Genomic DNA, 22,455 nt, shown 5'->3' on the forward strand with positions numbered 1-22,455 from the left:
TACTTACCTCAGTTTTTTAAACCAGGTGTGTCCTATGAAGACAATTCTTATGATATGAAGGGGGAATAAATCTTCAAAATGCTAACAATACAAACAGCACATTCACAACATAGATTTGTGCCAGTGTCTCAGTTCTCCTCTTCTAAATTGGTGATTAATCTTCCAAGTTTGTTAAAAGTATTACTTACTCTCCCTAGACATTCAGTAATAGACCTTAAAGTTTTACTTCAGCAAAACAAAACAGTTTTAAACAGACTTTTCAGCATGAAGTTGCTGATTTGGAAATTATATGCAGATTTGATACCATAATTTTGGGGCTGAACAAGGTGTAGCTCAGTACCAAAAGTAATAATTGTTTTCTCTTTGTGTATCCTTTTTGCCAACGTTTATTTGAGTATGGCTTAAGCCACAGTAAGTGGTGCAATGGGGAAATGCTTTACTAACAAGCAGAAGGTTGCTGGTTCGAATCCCCACTAGTACTATATTGGGCAGCAGTGATATAAGAAGATGCTGAAAGGCTTCATCTCATACTGCGCTGGAGGAGGAAATGGTAAACCTCTCCTGTATTCTATCAAAGAAAACCACAGGGCTCTGGAGGAGCTAGGAGTCAAAATCGACTGGACGGCACACTTTACATCCAAAAGATGGATCTCAATCTGAACTGTCAAAAAAAAAAGAAAGAAAGAAAAAGAAAGCTGGATCTCATTTGCATTTCTGCTCCACTTCAGAACATTGCTGGGCCTTCTGGCCTCACTTTGTAGTAACATTCTCACCCTTTGTCTGTGCCTCTTCTGTCTGGGCTCTTGTATATATATCTGCCAAAAGGATTTATTATTTATTTATTATTAATTAATTAATTATTATTAATTTGTATACCGCCCTTCCAAAATGGCTCAGGGTGGTTTACAGCATGATAAAAACAAAACAAATTAACAATTAAAATCAAACTATTAAAACATAATAAAACCAATTAAACAGCTCAAACCCCTTTATTCATTATTTATTTATTCATTATTTCCCTATGTAAACTGCTTTGGAAACTTTTGTTGAAAAGCAGTATATAAATATTTGTTGTTGTTATTGTTGTGTTGGGGTTGGATAGGGCCAGTTGCTCTCACCCTTGCTAAATATAAGAGAATCACCACTTTAAAAGATGTCTCTTTGCTCAGTTAGCGGGGGTAGTTTTGGCTTAGTTTTCCATATGGTTGTTCCTAACTCTTACAATATTCCACACTGCTGTTTTTAGGACTGTTTAAAGTACAACTTTAAAAAGATGATTATTTCACACATTGAAGGGCCAATTGCCAGGAAAAAAAGCCAGACAGGGCAGTGCGCCATCTGAACATCCCATAAATGTAATGGAAATTAAGCAGCTATGAATCGCCACCTGGAAAATGTCTTTTTTGTATTTACCTATTCTGAGGCTTAGACATAAGCTTGCATATCTAAGTAAAACTGAAACACTTCTAACAGGGCTGTGGCTAGATTCTGCCTTGCAATACTTTGCACATCCGTAATGTAGTCACCATTGCACAATGGGGCATAAATGTCTCTGGGTCTCAGGTGTGTGTGTGTGCAGGGGCTCCCGACACACCCCATCGACCCCCAGCACACCCCCTGTTGCTGTGCACTGTCACTGGATGCACTACCCTGCATTGACCACACCCTTCCACCTGTATCAGTGTGAGTGAGTGAGAGGAAAGAAGCACTCAGTTGGACCAGTGGAGAAAGTGCTCGCTGGATGGATGGGCCATGTGTCTGTGCCTAGTGCAGGGAATGCCCCCTGCATTGGCATGGTGACACAAGCAGAAGGAGTGTGGCCGGCGTGGGGTAGTGTGCCTGGCAGCGATGGGGGTGGAGTACAGGGTACAGCGCTTGCCCTCTCATCCTGTGCTGTGACGGCCGTCAGCCTTCCTATGCTACTGCTCCACATGCTATTTTACTAGCACTTTTCTCATCTTCAGTCTCAAATCACTTGAACTATGCTGAAAACCTCAGCAAGTATATGCATTCATTTTGTGTATCCCAAGTATGTTAAAGCAAACATGTTAAGTCTGTGCCTGGGTAAGAGATTGTCCAGGAACTTTGTTAAGCCCCAGAGCATCCTGAAAGAAGCATGGGATATGTATGAATTAAATCTCCTAAAATGAAGTGGAGCTTTTTCTGTAGATTAAATTTGTAGCTCAGTACTTCACGGTTAATATAGTGTTTCTAGCATTTAGATAACAAATTTGAAGAACTAAAAAAAAAATCTAGCTTGATCTAAAGGAAGCAAAGTAATTCCGAGCTAACACTACAAAATGTTCAGTGATGGTATTGCATTGCCCACTGTAGCCCCTCCCCTCGGCCAAAAAATGAGACAATATAGAATTGTTTCCATATTATTACACTAAGTAACAGCCAGTTTAAGTCTCTCTTTTGCTAGATTTACCATGTGAGAATGTTTTTAAAGGATATATTGCTGAAGAAAAATCAACTGCCCAACTTGGCTCATTTCATCTGGCAATCATAAATATTTATATCCTGCCCAAAAGTTATGTCTCTGGGCAGTTTACAATAAAACAGTACCAATTAAAACAAAATTAAAATGTTAAAACATTAAAACTTGAAATTTAACACAGTGTTAAAAACTGTAAGTCTAATTATAAGCCTGGGTGAACAAATGTGTCTTAACTGCTTTCTTAAAAGTTATCAGAGATCGGGAGGCTCTTATTTCAGGAGGGAGAACATTCCAAAGCTTCAGAGCAGCAACGGAGAAGGCCCGTGCCTAAATAGCCACCAGACAAGACAGTGGCAACTGCAGACGAACCTCTCCAGATGATCTCAGTGGGGATCATGGCGAAGAAGATGTTCTCTTAAATACCCAGGGCCTAAGATGTTCAGGGCTTTATAGATTATAACCAGCACCTTATATTTTGCCCAGAAACCTATTGGTAGCCAGTGTAGCTTTTAGTATAGGAATAATATAGTCTCTCCAAGATGACTCAGAGACCAACCTGGCTGCCGCATTCTGTACCAACTGCAGTTTCCGAACTACATACAAAGACAGCCCCACATAGAGCGCATTGCAGTAATCAAGTCTGGAGGTTACCAGCATATGTACCACTGTTCTGAGGTTGTTTATCTCAAGAAACACACATCTGGTGTATCAGCCAAAGCTGATAGAAAGCCCCCCTGGCCACTGCCTCAACCTGGGACACCAGGGAGAGGTTTGGATCCAAAGGCACCCCCATACTGCATACCTGTTCCTCATGGGGAAGTGTGACCCCATCCAGAACAGGCAGATCAAAATAGTCTCCTGAGTTCTGTCCCTGCACGATAAGTATCTCCGTCTTATCTGGATTTAGTCTCAGTTTGTTATCCCTGATCCAGCCCCTCAGTACCTTCAGGCAAGCATTTTTGGAGGTTATGCTTTCTCCTGATGATGTTTACATAGAGGAATAGTTTTGGGTGTCCTCAGCATATTGATAATACCTTGCACCAAATCTCCTGATCAGCTCTCCCATAGGTTTCATGTAGATGTTAAAAAGCACTGGAAACAATATGGAGCACTGGGGGACTATATAAAAGGTCAGATTTTGAAGAGCAACAGTTTCCAAGGGATACCATCTGGAATCTGCCTGAGAGGTAGGAGCAGAGCCACTGCCAAGCAGTGTCTCCCACCCACAACCCCCTCAGACGCTCCAGGAGGATACGATGGTCAATAGAATAAAAAGCCACCGAGAGAACCAAAAGGACCAACAGATTTACGCTATCTCTGCCAATTCCCCGTTGGAGTTTGAAATCAGTCTAGATCAGGTCTTTTCAACTTAGGGCCCCCACCTGTTTTTGGACAACTCCTCCCATAATCCCCAGCCACAGATGCCAATAGCCAGGGATTATGGGAGTTGTAGGCCAACATCTGCAGGAGAGTCAAAGTTGAGCAGGCCTGGTCTATAATCAGTTTCCTCCAAGACTGCCTGGAGCTGAGAAGCCACCACCCTCTCAATTACCTTTTCCAGCCATGGAAAACTGGACAGGCCTATAGTTGCTTAACTAAGGGATTCAATGCAAGCTTCTTCAGAAGAGGTCTAATCAAGGAGGTCTAATCAAGGAGGTCTAATCAAGAAGCTTGCAGAGCAGCTTTTAAAATGATGCCTGGGGGATTGCTATCGGGAACAGGGTGTTTATCTGTTTCAGCTGGCAAAATCCCCTAAGGTATGAGGGTGGACATGTTTCAGATAAACCAGAAGGGGACAGAGTAGAGCCAGGAGTTGAGCAGAAGGAAACACAGGACAGCTTGCCAAATAGGTCAAATGATGGTAAGGGGGTTAGCACACACCAACACCAGGTGAGGAACCTGGCCAGAAGCCTCCAAGCCAAGATGGGTGAGCTGGAGTATTTGGTTACTAACGAGAACATAGATACCGTGAGTGTAACAGAAACCTGGAGGAATGATAAGAACCAGTGGGACACGATTATTCCTGGATATAAACTCTAGAAGGGACAGGGAGGGGAGGGTTGGGGGAGGAGTGGCACTGTATATCAAAGAAGGGATGGATTCCAATAAGCTAGAAAACCTAGGTGGACCAGAGTCCTCCACAAAATTATTATGGGTAACATTACGAAGACTGAAAGGAAATGTGTTACTAGGGACATGCTATCGCCCTCTGGATCAAAGCACTGAGAATGACCTGGAGTTGGAGAAACAAATAAGAGAAGCATCAAAGAGAGACAGGGCAGTAATAACGGGTGACTTCAGCTATCCACACATAAATTGGGTAAATTCACATTCAGGTAATGAGAGAGTCCAAATTTCTGGATATGCTAAATAACTGTGACTTAGAACAGTTAGTCGTGGAACCAACCAGAGAGATGTCAACTTTGGATTTAATCCTGTGTGTTGCCCAGGAGCTGGTGCGAGAACCATTCATTCCAGAACCATTGGGTAGCAGTGACCATAGTGTGACCCAATTCAGCATAGATGCGAGTGGAGAATTGTCAAGGAAGTCCAAGACAGATGCGTTGGGCTTCAGAAGAGGAAACTTCTCAAAAATGAGGGGACTGGAAAGAAGGAGGTTGAAAGGGAAAGTCAGGAGGGTCAAATCACTCCAGAAAGCATGGAACTTATTTAAAACCATAGTACTAGAAGCACAGTTGGAATGTATACCAAGCAGGAGGAAGGGTACCACCAAGTTCAGGAGAATGCCAGTGTGGCTAACAAGTAGAGTCAGGGAAGCTATAAAAGGGAAGAAGACTTCCTTCAGAAAATGGAAGTCCTGCGCAAATGAAGAGAACAGGAAGGAACATAAACTCTGGCAAAAGAAATGCAAGGACACAATAAGGGATGCAAAGTGAGAGTTTGAGGGGCATATAGCTAGAAGTATCAAGGGGAATAACAAAAACTTCTTTAAATATATCAGAAGTAGCAAACCTGCCAGGGAGGCGGTTGGACCCTTAGATGATGAGGGTGTGAAAGGAATAATTATTAAGGAGGATAAGGAGATTGCAGAGAAACTGAATGAGTTATTTTCATCTGTCCATGGTGGAGGATACTGACCATATACCCTCTCCAGAATGAGTTTTTCAGGTTTAACAGCTGAGGAACTTGGTTAATTTGAGGTGACAAGGGATGATGTTCTAAACTGTCTTGAAAAGCTAAAAATTAACAACAGGCCTTGTTGAAGCAGAACCAGCATGGCTTCTGCAAGGGCAAGTCTTGCCTCACTAACCTTTTGGAGTTCTTTGAGAGCGTCAACAGGCATGTGGATAAAGGTGATCCGGTTGACATAGAATACTTAGACTTCCAAAAAGCTTTTGATAAAGTTCCTCACCAAAGGCTCTAGAGTGAACTTAGAAGTCATGGGATAAGAGGCAGGGGCAGAGCCACCATTGGGCCAACGGGTCCAAAGAACCCGGGCCGGTGACCAATCAGGGGCCGCAAGAGCGGCCCCGACACGCTCCCCACATCTGATGTCAGACACGGGGGTGGTAGTTTAGCTTCCGAGCGGGGGCCGCGCGGCCCCTTCGGGAGCTAAACTAAGGCTGGCGCTGCGTTTGCAGTGCCAGCCAGGAGCGGCTCTTCCCTGAAAAGGCAGGGAAGAGTAGTTCCTGGCTGCGTGCTGCGAACACAGCGCCAGCCTAACTAGCTCCTGAAGGGGTCGCGTGGCCCCTTCAGCTGTTAAGATTCAGCTCCCGAACGGATTCTCAAGGCTCCGTTCGGGAGACAGACCACGCCCCCCGCCTGACGTCAGATGCGGGGGCGTGGCTATCCCGTGTCTGACGTCAGATGCGGGGGACGGGGCTATCAGGGCTCCTGCCGCGGCCACACACGGGCCGCCAGCGGGCTGGCTACGCCCCTGATAAGGGGACACGTTCATGTGTGGATAGGTAACTGGTTGAAGGACAGGAAACAGAGAGTAGGAATAAATGGACAGTTTTCACAATGGAGGGATGTAGGAAGTAGGGTCCCCCAGGGATCGGTACTGGGACCAGTGCTCTTTAAATTGTTCATAAACGATTTAGAAGTTGGGGTGACCAGCAAAGTGGCCAAATTTGCAGATGACACTAAACTATTTAGGGTAGTGAAATGTGCAACAGATTGTGAGGAACTCCAAAAAGTTCTCTCCAAACTGGGGGACTGGGTGACAAAATGGCAAATGGGGTTCAGTGTAGGTGAGTGTAAAGTGATGCACATCGGGCAAAAACCACCAACGTCACATATACGCTGATGAGATCTGAGCTGTTGGTGACTGACCAGGAGAGAGGTTTTGGGGTCGTGGTGGACAGCTAATTGAAAGTGTCATCTCAGTGCGCGGCAGCTGTGAAAAAAAGCTTAATCCATGTTAGGAATCATTAGGAGGGGGATTGAAAATAAAACTGCTAATATTATAATGCCCTTATACAAATCTATGGTGCAGCCACATCTGGAGTACTGTGGTCACCATATCTTAAGAAGGATATTATAGAACTGGAAAAAGTTCAGAAGAGGGCAACCAAAATGATTGGGGGCCTGGAGCACCTTCCTTATGAGGCAAGGCTACAGCATCTGGGGCTCTTTACCTTGGAAAAGAGGTGACTAAGGGGAGACATGATCAGAGTGTATAAAATTATGCATGGAGTGGAGAGAGTAGACAGAGAGAAATTTTTCTCCCTCTCTCAGAACACTAGAACCAGGGGTCACCACATGAAACTGAAGGCTGGGAAATTTAGGACTGACAAGCGGAAGTACTTTTTCACACAGTGCATAATTAATCAATGGAATTCTTTGCCATGGGATGTGTTAAAAGGGGCTTAGACAGATTCAATGGAGGTCAGGTCTATCAATTGCCTACAGCCATCAGACTAGTAGCCATCTCCAGCCTCAGAGGCACGATGCCTCTCAATACCAGTTGCTGGGGGGCAACAGCAGGAGAGAGGGCATGCACATACCTCTTGTCTGTGGGCTCCCCAGAGGCATCTGGTGGGCCACTGTGTGAAACAGGATACTGGACTAGATGGGCTTTGTGCCTGATCCAGCAGGGCTGTTCTTATGTTCTTATGTTATGTTCTAATGATTGCCTCCTTAAGGCAAGGAGGCATCCTTTCCTCCCTCAGAGAAGCATTTATATAATCTACCCGGTCTACAACAGCCCCTACAACAGCCCCTGCCTGATAGCATAAGTCATGTTGGTCAAGGGTCAAGAGAACAGGTGGTAGGTCACACCGCTCCATGCAACTTGTCCACATCCTCAGGACTCACAAACTGAAACTGATCCAGCCTAACCACGTAAGAGTTGTTGCTGGACACCTCCGGACACTGCAGTAGTTGTGGGATCTGAGTTTGTCAGCCCAAATATGAGAGATTTTATCCACAAAGAACTCATTTAAAATGTCACAGTGTGTAATGATGGTTCTAAATTCTGATTCAAGGGAGGAGAGGCGCATACTAGTCCTCTCACAACCCTGAACAACTCCTCTGTACATGAGCTTGCAGATGCAATATGGGCAGAAAACAATCACTTCTTTGCTGCACGTATCATCTGAGCATAGATCTTCAAATGTGTTATAATGTAATTGGATTCGAGTCAAGTCTTTCACCACTTGCATTCTGGTCATCTTCCTTGCTTTTCAGCCCCTGTAGTTCTTCCGTATACCAAGTGTCCACTTTTGAAGCGAGTCAGAGAGGATGCTCCTGTGGGACCAAACCTTCTCTGTGCCTGTCCCAGGGATTTGGAATGGGCTCCCTTTCAGTACAAGACTCCTCCATTTCTGGTTGCCTTAAAAAAAAAAAAATCCTCAAGACACACCTGTTTTCTCAGGCTTAGTGTGAAATTTTTCAAAAACTGTTTTAATTGTTTGATTTTCAACTAAGTTATAATTTTTATTTTTACTGTGTACACTACAGTACTGAATTTTTACTCCCGGTACCCCACTGGGAGATTCCTATGACTGGCAGTTTATACATATGATAAATAAATAAAACTGTACGCTTTAACACATTCAGATCTTAAATATGCATTAAAGATCAGGGCTTTTCTACCCCCCCTTCTTTTTGTTGTTGTTGCAAATATTGTTACCTTGAGGAATGGCTGCTGTCTTCAGAACATCCCCACCCAGTTCTTCCTGCAACACAGGAGAGATAGTGCCTCTGGATTTCTTCTCCACTCAGCACCTTCCCCAAACTGCACCTCTTTTGAGAAGCAGGATCCAGGTTGGGCCATTTCCACTTCTGTGGACTTTGGGCCAGGCAGAGAGCTTTGCCGTGTGGTCCCCATTGCAGCAATGGTGTTTCCAGCCCATGCAATTGAAATGGGATGGGAACGCTGAGATCATGCTCATCCTGATGTATTTTGTGAATGTTGTGATGGCCTCCTGACAAGTTCATTTATGGCATGGGTGGGGCAGGGTCTGGGTCTTCCAAACCACCACTCTACAAGTGGCCCAAATACTAGTTGTGTGTAGATTAGTGGTTTGGATGAACTACTCCCCTCCCACAAGTGATAAAGGAACACGCTGGGAAGACATCTGTGAAATATGTCAGGACGTGTTTTCAACTTCTCATTGTGTGGGCCAGAAGAGTACAGTCTGAACTGGCCCTGTGTGTTCCACAGGAAAAATAATCATGGGCCAAGTGTTTCCAGTTCTGACTTTTAACAACACTGGTGTGTGAAGCCATGAATATGTGGTGTACATGAGTCATCCAACATAAACTCCTTAGGCAGAGTGAAGGTTGAAACTAGTTTTCATAATGCCTTTAATTTTTAAAAAACAAAGAGAGCAATTGGAATTGAAATTAGTAGGCACAAGTGCGTCTGTTTGAAATTGAATTGTGGCCAAACTCTTGATCAGCACCCTTAACTACCCTGACAAAAGGCATATGAAAGATGTTTTTTCTAGCACTGAGTGAGTACCACACAAAATACACATCAAAGGGTTTGACACTTCACCCACCCCCAAATGCTATGGGTAACATAGCATTTCTTATTTTTTGGCACATATGTATTTTGGTTTAGGAATACAAACTTATATTTATTTTCATGTTCTTTAGAATGGTGTCCAGTCCAGGGTGAAGATAGGTGGTACACTTGAGATATGCTAGCATTTAAACTCCAGCATATAACCACTAGAGGGGGATTTCCACTGTGAAATGCAAACTGGTCATTTCCCCAATTGTGAGTTTTACTGCTGATCTTAAACACATTTACTTGGAAGCAGGCTCTACTGAGTTCATGAGATTTACTTCCTTGCAAGTGTGCTTAGGATTGCAGCCTTTAATCTTGTAAAGCCTGTTACACACCATATGTCGGCTACTACATTTTTCTTGTATTGGTGTAAGGGATTCCGCCTCCCTGTCTGCCCTGTTAGTCTTTGTTTCTCTTTTCTTTGTACTTTTTATTTACATTGAAAATAGGGTCTCTGGGGGAAAGCTTAAGCCACTGCTGCTTCAATTCAGATGTTTCCTAAATGTAGGAAGGCCACCTGTTTCTCTGTTGTACTGATGATAGTAGAAGAGTTACTTTCCCCTATATTAGGGTGCAATATAAGAATGTTTTCCCCTCCAGCTTCTTATTTGCCTCTTCTGTAGTCTAATGACCACATCTTACAGGTTTTTAACAATATTTTTGTTTTAAATTTATGTGAACATATTTTCTATTCTATTACAGTTTTAACAGTAGAGTCAAGTGGTTGGTAAAACTTGTAAATAGTACTGCTTTTAAAATATGTCAGACTGAAGGAAAAATGTGAAGGTGCCGTTAAGGTTATTTCCAGTTTAGGAGAAAAATAAAACCTTCCATCAGTATGTTCTAAATCTTCTGTCTTAAGCAGTTCTCTCCTAAAGCTAAGACTGAAGGTACCAGAGTTGATAAAAATGGAGGATGATTTAAAAAAATAAAATAAAAACTGGATTTTTAAAATTTAAATTGATTTTAAAAAATACTTCATAGTCAAAGATATCATCAGAAATATTAATCATAATTATATTCTATGAACATGTTAACAGCAGTATATGGGGATGAGAGAGAACAGACCTGAATAGGCCTGTTCTGCAGGTGGTGTACATGCAGCACACACACATAGTCAAGTCCTTGCTCCCCTCCTCCACAAGTGCAAAGACAAAGGAGGTCAATGAATGAATGGAGTATTTGGGGGGATGGAGTAGATCTGAGCAAGGAGGAGGAGTCTGGATATAAATGCCTGGGATGGGGAGGGGAAGGGAATAGGAAGTGAAACCAAAAGTTTCAAAAGTGAACAGAACATATTCATGCAGTCCTGAGGAAATTCTTTCCAAGTGTATCCTCCATTGGAGAAGGGAAACACTTATCATTGCAGCAGGCTGTAAAAGAAACCCCATTTGGGAATATTTTAATGAAGTTCCTTTACCTGTGGGTAAGAAAGCATGCGTGCAAAATGCAAACAGTGTAACAGTGAAATGCAGGGCCTCATTGCCCGAATGAAACAGTATTATGAGAAGGGTGTACGCATTATAGTGTGTAAAGGTAAAGTGTGCTGTCGAGTTGATTTTGACTCCTGGCACCTACAGAGCCCTGTGGTTTTCTTTGGTAGAATACAGGAGGGGTTTACCATTGCCTCCTCCCGCGCAGTATGAGATTGTTCCTTCCAGCATCTTCCTTTATAGCTGCTGCCCAATATAGTACCCGAAATAACTGTGATCATATAATCCTCTAAAACGCAAGAGGCCCAATCACAATGAAACCAAACTAATAAAAAACGAAAAAAATGTTCTAACTGAATGAAGGTAGAACCAATATGAAAAGATAATATTACAAATGCAAATGTAGAATCCTACTGAAAACCCTTCTATAAATCTTATACAACTAATGAGTAATATACATGGACTCAAAAATTATGTTACAATATATTTACACTAAACTGCAGTGACTAAACAATTTCCAACACAAATTCTTATTCCATCCAATGGAATATTGATTTTCATATTGGTTCTACCTTCATTGAGTTATAATTTTTTTTTCATTTTTTATTAGTTTAGTTTCATTGTGATTGGCCCTCTTGTGTTTTAGAGGATTATATGATCACGGTTATTTTGGGCTAGTTTTTATATTGGTCTGTGTTCCCTGTTTTCTTTGGTTGCCCGATATAGTACCAGCAGGGATTCAAACTGGCAACCTTCTGCTTGTTAGTCACCTACCTTCTAAAACTGAAACCTACATCTATCTCCAAATATGTATTAAGGTTATATTAGACAACAAGAATGTAATTTTTAAGAAAATGATTATATATTCTTGAGTAGTAATTTGAATAGTGATTTAAATTCGTCTGCAGTTGCCGCCAACTCGTCTGGTGGCTCAGGAACGGGCCTTCTCTGTTGCTGCCCCTGGACTTTGGAATATGGTCTCTTATGAAATAAGAGCCTCCCTATCTCTGGCAACTTTTAAAAAGGCACTGAAGACACATTTATTCACCCAGACTTTTAATTAGATGTATAGTTTTAAAATTTTTAATACTGGGTTTTTAATGTTTTAAATGATTTTAATTGTAAACCCTCCAGAGACACAAGTTTTGGGCAGTATAGAAATATTTTAAATAAATAAATTTGATTTAAATCAAATCAACCCTGGAAGGTTCTTAAAATATTTTAATATTTTACATAGTTCACAGCTGGTTTCCTATCCAAAATGTCTAAGGCAGGGTTTCTCAACGTGTGGGTCCCCAGATGTTATTGGACTTCAATTCCCATAATCCCCAGCCCCAGAGGCTTTTGGTTGGGAATTATGGGAGTTGAAGTCCAATTACATCTGGGGACCCACACGTTGACAATCCCTGGTCTAAGGTATCATTTTAGCTAAAAGGATATATGGTGTTGGCTTCACTGGGATGCCCTACTATGTTATAGACTGAGCAATAACGTCTTGAAAGTGACTTGCATACTGTGCAGCAAGTTGTCAATCTAACCAACTGGTGTGCTTGCTGCTTCCAAGTGTACTCACGGAAGTGTGGTGTGATGTCATCCTCAGTAGTCATGGAGCTTCCATGCCTTTGGAAGCTGCGCCTTTGGGGTTTAAAGGGGCTCAGAATCAGTGAGCGTGCCTGTTGCTTAGATGATCGGCTTGCAACACAGTATATAAGCCAGTATATTTTTACAACACTCTATTTATCAGTCAGTGGAATTGTCAGGCTTCAACCTAGCCTTCTCCCTGATGTGCTAATTTTCTGTCTGTCTGTATGTGTGGGGTGGGGTATTTTTTTAAAAATAAGTGCCCCTCAACCCATGTCTGCAGCCTGAAGTGGTAGAATCAAGGATTAGCTTGATGATGTGATTCTGTTTTGTATAAACTGGGCCACTGTAACTCTTTCTCCTATCTGAACTAGTAAATAGATTTGTACGCGTTAGTCCACAATCTTGGGAGTAAAACCCACTGAATTAAGTTGAACTTCTGCTTGTTTTTGACCCCGCTAACTGAGCAAAGAGGTACCTTTTAGAAATGCTGATTATCTTATATTTAGCAGGGGGAGAGCAACTGTTCCTATCCAGCCCCAGCATAGCATCTCTCCAGTGGTTGTTGCTGGTATCTACCTTATGTTTCTTTTTAGATTGTGAACCTTTTGGGGACAGGCAGCCATCTTTAGTTGAGTCGTCGTCTTCTTCTATGTAAACTGATTTGAGAACTTTTGTTGAAAAGTGTTGTATAAATATTTGTTGTAGTAGTTCTTGGAAGCATCATCCTGTATGTAGGGTTAAAATTAACAAAAACAAGCAAACTAGCCCCTGTGTGGGCTCATGAGCCAGAGCAGCATCTGGAATTTACTGAGTTTGCAGACCCTAATACTAGTTGCTTGCCTGACCAAACACAGATGTACTGTTTGGGCCAGTAATAGTGGTGGCCAGTTTCCAACTCTTAACTACATCACATCAAATTCATAATCAACTAAAGTTAATCAGGGGCAATTTTTAATTAATGGGGCTGAAAACAAGCACAAATTTCAAGATTTGGGTATTTCTTAGCTGCACTTACAAAACAGTATTCTCTTCCCTCAGCCGAATTTGATTTAAAAAGATATTTAAATAAATATATTCCCACCACTTCCAGTTAGATTGAAAGCTAGCAGAGTGTTTCACATTGAGAAATGAATTTAGCAGTCCAATATGATCCAGATTTCTTGGAAGTGTTGGGTTGCATAGGGTTTTAGCATAAAATATTTTCCTTCAAATGTTCTAAACCCAGGAAAATCTGACTGAAATGGGACATCTTGGCACTGAAAAATGAAACTATATTCCATGATAGTTGGGCTTTCTATGTGTTTGTTTTTGAGCCAATTTTGCTTCTGGTATGTTAATAGGAAATATTTGTTGCTCCCCAAAACTTGATTCGAAAGCTAAATGTTAATGATGGCCTTTCATAGCAAAATAAGTGGGTCATTTTGTTTAGTAAATGGTAAGTTATCTTTCACATAAAAGAAATACTCCCCTTTCCTTCAGGGGCCTCCATCACTGAAGCTTTGCAGTATGCAAATCTTTTTGTGGAGGAATGGCTGTGAATGCAAGCTGTGGTTCAAATCTCTGCTCAGCTGTAAACTTGCTGGGTGGCCTTAGGCTGCCATCTGCAATATGGGGGCAATACTGGTACATAATGAACGTGCTTTGAATGTGTGAGCTAGAAGTGTGAGCACAGTAAGATATTCCCCTCTGAGGATGGAGCCGCTTTGGGAAGAGCAGAAGGTTTCACGTTCCCTCCCTGACTTCTCCAAGATAGGACAAGATTTTATTTTATTTTAATAGGACAAGATTTTTTTATTGAACCAACAAACTACCAAAGCATACAGTACGTTGCCAAAGCACAATTATATACAGAGTAGTAGTTTGTACATCATATATCTACAAAGGTTTACACACAAGGATTTGGTGACCCACAGGGTTAAGGGCTGAGAGAGATTCTTGCCTGCAACCTAGGAGAAGCCGCTGCCAGTCTGTGAAGACAATACTGAGCTAGATAGACCAATGGTCTGACTCAGTATATGGAGCTTCCTATGTTCCTATGTTTAATTGGTGTTATAGAAATGCTAAATATTATTCTTATGTAGAAAAGATATCTACAAAATATCTTATGATGTATTTATGACAAGTAATGAACATACTTAAAAGCTCTAAATCTTGTTTTTATATTCCAATCACTTGCCACATTTGTATGTTGTTGAAAATGCATCTTTCAGCAGTAAACTGCAAGACTTAGCTGGATTTGCAAAAGAAGTGAAGGAAAAGACTTTGCTTTACTGTCTCCGTATAGATGACTAAAGGGGCAATCTGAAGCTGCAAAGGACCATCCATTCTTCTGTTGCACTTATAATGGCATTAATAAGGGACAGAAAGTGGGGAGAGTGACTTTTTCAACTGTATAGCAATTTAGTTATTGCAGTGGGTAGTTCCGGGTATTTGTGGTTGTCTATCCCCTCTAACTAAATTGGTATACAGTTTAAATAGCCATTTTAAATAGCCAGAAGAGCCAGCGTGGTGTAGTGGTCAGAGTGCTGGACTAGGACCAGGGTGACCTGAGTTCAAATCCCCATTCAGTCATGATACTTGCTGGGTGACTCTGGGCCAGTCACGTCTCTCTCAGCCTAACCTACTTCACAGGGTTGTTGTGAGGAGAAACTTAAGTATATAGTACACCGCTCTGGGCTCCTTGGAGGAACAGCGGGATATAAAATGTAAAAAATTAAAAAATTAAAAAAAACCATTTCACTTGCTTCTCAGCTGGTGCCCAGGGAGATTTAAAGAAGCAGCGCAGGAGGCTCCATCCACTTTTGTCTCTTGCACCCCGCTTCTTTAAACTGATGTGTGGAGAGGTTTAAAGTTTAAATTGTCACTCTCTCCACGCAGGCTGCTTCATCCACTCTCCAAGAGAGTGGATTGCTTAGCTAAGGAACCTAGCCCCATTTTGGGGGGTTAGGTCAAGCTTTCCAGTATCGCGGTTTCAACAGATGTTACCCCCTGCAATATTAGAGGGCCTCCTGAATTTCATGTCTTGAACTCTCCTCGCAATGTAATCTACGCAAAACGACTTTCCCCGGCCAATGACAGGCCTCACCAACTCGTTGAATATAATACTCATTGAGGTTTTAAGTAAAATGGAAGGCATCTTGTACATTGATTGCTTCACGTGCTTTTGGACAAAGAGAGGCAAGGAAATATATTAGACTTTGAGGTGAGTCTCATGATCAGTGAGACCAGCTTTCAGAGGCTTTGCCCAGACAGCCATCACAGAGCCGGCGGGGGCTGCGGGGATTGGGGGCTGCTCTGCCCCCAGAAGTTCCAGGATGCCCCACGTGAGTGTGCGGGGCATCCTGGAGAGACCTTCCAGGGCCGGGAGGCTTGTTTCAGCCTCCCGATGGGGGTCTCCTCGTGTGTTGCCGTGCTGCAGCAACACACGATCAAAAAGACGAGGTTAACGGAGCACTCGCTCTGTTAACCTCGGCTAAGGGGAGGGGTACTTTAGGAGGTCTGCTGCCAGGAGCCGCCTGGCTCCCGTTGCAGCACACGATCGACAAAAAGTGGGCAAGGCTCCCTTAGTCCGCTTCCTGCCGATCGTGAGAATCTCCTCTTTATTTTAAATTAATACATCTTTAATGTTTGAGAGAACCCAATTATTAAATATGCTTCTTGAAATCCTGATGTAAACTTTTAAAATAGTTATATTTTTGGCTTAATTTTGGTGAAAGTGTGTTGGCAAAAGGTATATAGATTTCCATCTCTATTCCTATCTTGTCAAATATACTTAAACTGCTAAAATTAACAAAATATTTCCTTTAAGTTTCTGCTGTAATCCACCTAACCCCCTTTTTTCAGCTGGTTGCTCTTCCCATTCCATTCCTCAGCTCTTGTTCCTTATTCTCTATTATTAATTACACCCTTCTCTTCATAGTTTTGACTGCTGGCAACAGGAAAACAATCTTTCGCATTTCCCATCCATTGTTGCCTGCACTGAGGCCTTTGTTTGTGCTTGGTCTGAGGCACTAAAGGTAAAGTGTGCCGTCAAGTTGATTTTGACTCCTGGTGCCCACAGAGCCCTGTGGTTTTCTTTTGGTAGAATACAGGAGGGGTTTATCATTGCCTTCTCCTGCGCAGTATGAGATGATGCCTTTCAGCATCTTCCTGTATCGCTGCTGCCTGATATAGTGCCAACGGGGATTCGAACCGGCAACCTTCTGCTTGTTAATCAAGCATTTCCCCGCTGTGCCATTAGGTGGCTTCTGAGGCAATAATCTTCTATTATATTCTGTTTAGACTTCTTGTTTCTGGAGCAAGCTTGCTCATTATTACTGGACATAGTACTCTTTCTGAGCAACCCTTTCCCACCCCTTTTGGTGAGTCTGAGCTTCTCCTGGCCTTAGATGAGAAATGATGTGCTGCTGTATAATGAACATATAGCAACACTAACATAAACCAGCCTTTCTAGCTCCAGCTCTGGTCAGGGAGGACAGGAAGTTTATTTAGAATTCACCAGGGAAGGCAAGTGACTATTAGTTTTCATCTCATGAATGTGGTACATAGTAGGGATCAAGGAATAATTTTTGCTGAGATAATTTTGTATGTTCTTTAGTTACACAAAATGTGCCCCCATGCACACTCAATTTGATAGGGTCCTGATTTTATACCATTTCTGACCTCTGATTACTCATAACCAGTGGAATATTTGTGTCACATCTTCTAAGGGAGTAGAAATATTTTTGTTGTCTTGAATATGGTGAGGGAGCGAGTAAGCAGTGTTGGGAGCTTTTTGGGAAAAGTTGCTAAGATATTTCTGTCTGGCAGAAACAGCTTCAACAATATTGAGGTATTGGAATGATACTGCTTTGGGACTAGTACTAATGTCTACATTCTCATTTGTGCAGCCTGCACAATTGTAAATAAGCAGTTTATTTTAAGTCTCCAGTGCTCTTTCCTCAAAAGGAAACTTGTCCTTTAAAGCTCTCCCAGAATTTTTTACTGCTCAAGGAGATGAGAGGCACAAAACAATGTGTCCCCAGTGTGGCCAAGACTTAATGGCAGGCAGATTTATTACTAGGGTTAAGACCTAAGGGCATTGTCATCAGTGTTGCCTCTACTTTTGATCATGAGTGAGTGGAAAGAGTTTTGTTCTGGGCGGCAATATCAAGGCAGTGTGCATGCACGTGCACACCCACACACACGGAACGTATTAATGCACCATGCAGGGAGTGGTGCACACACCAGGAAGGAATTCATACATGCGAGCACGCGCACACACTTTTTAATCTTTTTTATTTAAAAAAAATAATTATCAAGGAATTAATGCATGCACACACACATGCAAGGAAGGAATTAATGCTTTTAGTGGTGGATTGAATTTGACAACAGGGTTGCTTCTTGTGTGTTTGATGTTATATTATTTTTTTAAACTCCAGTGTTTTAGATTTCAAGTTAAAAAACAAACAAACAGAGCAAAGGTTGCCACGAGACCTGTGCAGCGCACAAACCATTTTTCCTTGCCCTCTCAACATCTTGCCTGTTCCCTGGGCTGCTGGGGGTTGCCTCTGCCATCCGCCTCTGCCGTCTCCAACACCACCTCTGTTCTCTGTCCTCCTCTGGTTCCATCTGTAGATCTTGACAGAAGTCTTGCAAGAGGACTTTGGCCTCTCACGAGACTTTGGATGAGATCTGCATCTGAAGCCGGAGGAGGAGGCGGCGATTGGGATCTTGTTGGGGAGAGGGGGAAACCGAGAGGCGGTGGCAGCAGTGGTAGCGGCAGAGAGGGGGAAACTGGGACCAGTTGGGTGGCAGTGGCGGAAGCAGCACTGTGCACCTGGCAGAGACAGTTGCGTGGGGGGCTGACATTTTGTGTTTGTGCATGCACACGTGCACTTTAGAGGGAACACAGTTTGTCATGATGGTATATATCCTTTTTCCTACACAGTAATAGGAAAAATTTCTTATGTGAAGTAGCCCACATTTTGAAAGATAAGCATGTCTACAATATAACTTGGTTCAGCTAAGCCCATGCTGATTCATACTGGGTCTATGCAACAACTTCTTCAGGATTTTCCTTCTTGGATCTTTGCAGCACACCCTCAGTAAGTGGGGGGGAAATCCCCACATTATGTTGATGGTAGTTGGAATGTTCTGGTCCTGTCATGCTGATGCGTATGTTGTCAGGTTAGTCACAGCATCAAACAGGGTGGTTGATTGCTTCTTCTTTAAAGTCTTATAGGTATACTCTCTTCTTATTTTGATTGCATTGGAATGCAATAAAGGCTGCTTCTACAAGCTGTTGAAAGCTCTAGATGAGAGAGGAAAATGTCAGCTTTGACTTCAACACAATAATGCAAACATAAGAATTGTCTTTGTGAACCAAAGTCTTTAATCCAGTATTCTTTTTCCAACAACAGTCTCCCAGATGCTTCTGGAAGCTTATGAACAGGATATGAGTTTGATCTCTCTCTCTCTCTCTGTTACGGTCATCTGATAATCTTAAATGTATTGCCTCTGTACATTGAGGTTCCATTGTGGCTAATAGCCATTGATAGCTCTTGTAGTGTTTGCAAAGAGAGACCAGCAGTCATTTTAGAAAAACACAAACTGAAGAAGCCTCCCAGGGGAGCAGTCCTTCCTTTATTTAACTCAACCTCTTAAAATGTTAAACCTTTAACCATTTAAGTGGTGTACAGTATTTTGCCACATCTCCCCTTCTTCCATCTTTATAACTCTTAAACTGCTTTCAGCTTAAACTCAAAAAGTACTCTTTTAATTTAAAATTATCACTTTTATCACTCTAACCTTGTATTTGGCATTTGTGTCTATCACAAATGGGAAGGTCTGACCTATTTCCCTTAACAGGTTTGTACGCCCATTCTGTTTTCCTCATCAGCCTCTCTCTTTTGGGCTACTGTGAACAGGATATGGCTGTTGTGGCAGTCCATCCCCATCTGAACGTGAAAAGTTCTGAAGATGAACACTATTCCGATAGACACTGCCTTGGGGAATATTTATGTTATAAGATCTAGGTATTTTAGCTTCCCCTTCACTGTTCCAAATGCCTGGGCACTTTGTATCCAAACTGTCCCTACGAAGCAACTTTGATAATAGTTGAACCCTGTGCTGAACATTGAAATTATGCTGCTGTCATCGCTTCTGCTCCATGTCCTGTTGTTTAAATTCTTTCAGATCTGGCCACTGGGGTTTAAGCTTGGAAGGCGGTAAGTGGGTCCTCAGCTGATGACCTGTGAGAAGTTCTCCGGTAAAGATCTTGAAGCAAGGGGAGTGGAGCTAAATATGCAGCATCCCCCCTTTTCAAGAACCCTTTCAAAGTTTGTATTGCACGTTCAACTTCCCCATTGCATTGAGAGTAATGGAGGCTACCGGTACAATGTTCAGAGTCAGCTGTTGGAGACATACTGAGATCCATTATCCAAAACAAGTAGTTCAGGAACTCCATGTCTAGCAAAAATAGCTTTCAGGTTTTGTATGATCTGAAGGGATGAAAGGGGAGTAAGCAAAGCAACGTCAATATACCTGGAAACATAATCAACAACAATATTATGTATTCCCTTGCCAGACAAACAAGTCTGTAGCTACTTGCTGCCAGGTAGGGTGTGTGTGTGGAGCTGGTTTGCATGGTTCAGTCCGAATTTGGACAGGACCATAAACTGATTCGAGTGCCTGTAAAGGGGAATCCTGTGAGGATTACCCTTTGCTTCCAAAGGTAATAAATGCTGCGGGGGAGTGATGAGAGAGAGGTGCCTTTAAAACTGAAAGAAAAGGCGCTTACTGGCAGGCCTGCGCAGTGCTCCCCTCCACCCTCCCAGTGGCAGCAGCAGCACACAAATGGCTTTCATCATGCAGGTGCTCAAAACTGCAAACTGGTCCATGGATGAACCGGGTTCAGTCTGGTTTGATCGTAGACCGGACCTCTTTCACTGGGGCTGGTCCAGTCTGTGATCGAACTGGTTGAACCGACCCAGTTCACTGAGGACTAGTTTGATTGTGGATCAGTTTGGCATACCCCTATTGCCAGGGTCTCTTGGGTAGCTTTGTTAAAATTAAAGGTTTGGGCCTCTGTTTTCATTTTAATACAGGTCTCACAACTGTCCACTTACATTTTTATTTGCATATTCAGTCCAGGCCACCAAACAGCCTGCTGTGCTCTCGCTCTGCATTTAGTAATGTCTTGATGGCCTTAATGGATTTTATTTAGTATTGTTGATGAAACTGCCTTGAGGGTGATTGGCCTGCACCCCCTAGTTCGGGTGAATGTGGGGAATTTAGCTCAAAAGGGGAGACAGTTCCAATCAGCCTTAATTTGTGCAAGTGTACGAATTCAAGAAAATCGGCTTGAGAGAGAGGTTTTAATTAACAAAAAGGAGTTTATTGAAAGAAATATAATTTACTAGGTGATCCTAACATAAAAGCAATGCAAATATGTTTAAAAATAGATGATTGTGGGGCACATTTATCTTAAAGTTCCAAATTATGTGTAAATTCCTGGGCGGGCTAGAGAGGTACTTTAAGGTAGAGGGGCAAGATTTCAGAAATAAGTGAGAGGGATAGGTTCAGCCCTGAAGAAGCCAGGCAAGAGGCTATATCGCCTGTCCTGAAGAGAGGAACACCAAGGTGGTCTGCTGGAGTTTCTTCCTTGTTGCAGTCTGATGGGGTCCTGAGTGAGAGGCACTGAGATGTTTCGCAGTGGGAGTCCCAAGGAAGCACACTGGGTCATGGGGTTAGGGATACTTATATCCCAAAATGTGCCTTGAGGGCACTTTTTTTGGTTATACTTTGCTGAATAGGGTAGCCCATACAGGCTTCTTTGGAATGCATTGTGTCTGATCGTCCTTCCTGAGTAGGAAGGTGTATGAATCGCCTATTGTATTCAAGGCTGATTGTGAGGAGAGTTGGAGTGTGCAGGTGCCTCCAGAGCATCCTGTGCTGGGAAGGGTTTCCTAATAGTTCTATCAAGAGTTTTGATGGGCACCTCTTCAAAGTTACATCACTGACTCATCCCTATTGTAATGGAGTTTGCTGTCTTACCTGCCCTCGCTTCCTGGCCTGATTGCTTTGTTAACAACAGGTGTTATCTCTCTTGCGAAAGGAAGAGGGGAGTTTAGATTTCATTCCAAGTCCAAAATCTTCTTGAATTCCAGACACTTGCAGTAGCTAGTTCTGGAGTCTGCTTAGCCAGGGCCCCGTCACAGAAAGAGGGAGTGTGGATCTAATCCGCTCTCCAATTTATGGGGCTTGCAGCCAAATCTAGGGGTGACCAGTCCACTGCCAATTAAGCGACTTGTCCCCATGTTTAACATAGATTGGGAGCTCACATTGTGGTTCAGCTCCTGAGCATAGCAAAAGTGCAATCTCCAAGCCTGGAGATGCATTTGCAACCAGGAAGCCCAATGTTCTTTGGGAGTGACAATAGGCTGCCCTTTCATGAGCAAACCAGTGTTTCCTCTAAGGTGTGCACATGTGGATGCGCTCACAAGTTTTTTTGGTCCACTCAGCTAATTTTAGATCTCAGGTTGAATCAAGAAGGCCCCATTCTGAGTGTACATGCACACACACTGCCTTGATACTGCCACTCATAACAAAACCCATTCTGCACACAGATGAAAAGAAATAGAACACTGGAGCAAACCAGTGAGGTGGCTATGAGGTGCAGGTAATTTTGGTCTGGCCAATAAGGTCTCACCGCCAGTGGAAGTCGTTTCCAGGCATCCCATCAATGACAGAGGTGAATTACTGTCTCGCATGTGGCATACTGGCATTGTGCCATGCGAGGTTGCTGGAAAAGATGTTTGAATGAAGTCAACATAAACTTTAACTTCTGTTGCCAAAGTTCATTCTTCCTTTGACTGAGGTAGAGGAACAGGGGACCTTGGAAGGTGCATCTGGCGGTACAAAGGACTTTCTTTTAAGGGCTTCGTGACTTGCACAAGATTTGGTAAAAAAAATTCCAATATAACTTGTCATGCCTAAAAACTGGCACACTGCCTATACATCCAGAAGCTCTGGTA

At 42.7% G+C, this 22,455-nt stretch overlaps 1 protein-coding gene across 3 annotated transcripts in view; it reads left to right on the forward strand.

Moving 5' to 3' along the window:
* LOC128329334 (cytochrome c oxidase assembly factor 1 homolog) overlaps positions 1 to 22,455 on the forward strand; it is a 115,625-nt gene that overhangs the window by 991 nt on the left and 92,179 nt on the right. The gene's annotated exons all lie outside the window — the stretch shown is intronic.

This window comes from Hemicordylus capensis, chromosome 6, assembly GCF_027244095.1.
Source record: "Hemicordylus capensis ecotype Gifberg chromosome 6, rHemCap1.1.pri, whole genome shotgun sequence".
Lineage (NCBI taxonomy): Eukaryota > Metazoa > Chordata > Lepidosauria > Squamata > Cordylidae > Hemicordylus > Hemicordylus capensis.